Below are 2294 nucleotides of genomic sequence, written 5' to 3' on the forward strand. Positions count from 1 at the left end.
CCATTGCAAAACCACCTCCTCTCCTCTCCATCATCTCCATTCCAAAACCACCGTCTCGCCTCTCCCTCTTCTGATCTTCTCCATTGCAAAACCACCTCCTCTCCTCTCCATCATCTCCATTCCAAAACCAGCGCCTCACCTCTCCCTCTTCTGATCTTGTCCATTGCAAAACCACCTCCTCTCCTCTCCATCATCTACATTCCAAAACCACCGTCTCGCCTCTCCCTCGTCTCTATTACAAGTTCATATTCTCTCCTCCCATCTTCCAAAGCTAGCACCGGACAACTCAGAAGGACATATATGGAGAGGATGCAACAATGAATCAGGCAGATCACCGGAGCCGACCAGGCAAAGTTAGCCAGGTTGAAGGTGATCCTTTGTTGGTTTGACAATGAGTGGGAGATTTCGAGGACAGTGCGGGCCATGTGGCAATGTATGCGATAGAGCGATATAGTGACGATGAGGGCGGTGATGTACATGTACTCCTCGGCGGCAGTCACACAACAGTCCTCCGAGTTCATCGAGTATCTCCTCTGGGCGATGGAGCAGACAGTTTCGCCCGAGGTAACAGTCAGGTGGAGGTGGTGGGCGTACAGGTCGAAGGTCGAGCACCCAGAGGATAACGAATCGATCGAATATGGTGTGCCGTTCATGAGGTTGCAGAGCCAGCCGGAGCCACAGGAGTATTCGTTCTCCCACCACAAGAGGAGGCCGGATGGCGCGACGTCGCTTCCCCGCCGTTCTCCATGGTTCCCTTGACGCTCGCCTTGTTGCAACGGCAGCGGTAGGGTTTAAAGTAAGCTTCGCACCAACCTAATCTTCCACCTGCTCATGCTTACAATTAGTGTGACAGCTAATGAAAATCATGCTTACAATCAGTCTCCGAGTACTACGCCAATCACCCTAAAATAGCTCTAGAGCTTTGGGTCAAAGTTGTGACACAATTTACAAATAAAGAAAAATAGATTGGTGCTTCTTTCAGAAAAGAGTACTCCCTAGAAAACTGCCAATATAAGCTACTAGTATTTGGTTAGAGGATTTGCTGCCGAGAAAGATCCATCCACAGAGACCACACATCCCACTGGTGGTGGTGGATGCCAATGCGTCCATGCAGCATGGTTGGTGTCGGTAAGTTTTACTTGGCACACCTTGCACTCTGCATATATGCCGGTTCCATACGTACATTTGTGCAGTTCCACCAAAATGCAGGTGAATAACCCTGTTTGCATAGATAATGAAAAAGCGTGATTACATTATAGTGGCACTAGCTGATGAAACACACAAAAAAATAGAAGAAAATATTGCGATAGTATCATAGTACGCCATGCTGTGAGGGCGAGATGGGCCCTGCGACACCTCATATGGTACGCCTCATACTGGACATCGTCCCAAGTCTCCCAGATACACCTTCTGCCAGTGATGAACATCAGTGTACAGCGGTAGTACAAGGAGGTGCCTTGAGACATTCAAATCTCTATTTTTGTACATATCAACTAAAATTAAGCACCCCAGTTTGCAGAAACGCTTAAACATTAACAATGGGACTAGTTGATGAAACATACATTAACAAAGAGAAGCACTTTCTTTATCTACATTGGAAATGAAATGATAGAGATGACACCCACTCTATTTTAACTGTATTATTACTTCATTTTATCAGTGACACTAGGGTCGAGCAGGTAGCATACAAGGTGTACCGTGCGTCACAAGGATGGAGGCCGGGGGTGATTAGACTGGGATGCTGATGCTGGCTCTTTCAGTCACCAACATGGATGATTCAATTCATGGGCCTTTTGGTGCAGTTCACCTAAAATGAAGCAATGTCCCGTGAGCTAGCAGCTTCTTCTTTAATTTTTTTAAGAAAAGGGCTCCAGCCCCGGTTCCATTTCCATCAGAAAACGAAACCCATAGAGCTTCTTCTTCATTAGTTGCAATAAAATTGAGCAACATCAAGGTTGGTTGTGAAGCTCCTGAAATGCTCAACTATAATTTGGATATCATTTGTGCAGTTCAACTAAGATCGAGCGTGAAATGTATATCTCTGTTTGCACAAAAAGGGTGGAAAGGAGGGTGACTAACAAGTGATGAAACATGCATCAAATAAAAAGAAGCATGTTCCTTATCTGAATGGCAATCCTACAAGGACAGTAGCAATTTCTAAAGCAGTGGCATTGCTAGAAATTACCTTGGGCATTAGGACTAACTATGACAACCGTTAAATATGACATTACTTTGGGCACGGGAGAGTAGGCGGACCAGGACAGTTGCATTTCTAATGAAAAGAACCAACTTAT

The sequence above is a fragment of the Triticum dicoccoides genome, chromosome 3B (genome assembly GCF_002162155.2).
Source record: "Triticum dicoccoides isolate Atlit2015 ecotype Zavitan chromosome 3B, WEW_v2.0, whole genome shotgun sequence".
In the NCBI taxonomy this organism is placed as follows: Eukaryota; Viridiplantae; Streptophyta; class Magnoliopsida; order Poales; family Poaceae; genus Triticum; species Triticum dicoccoides.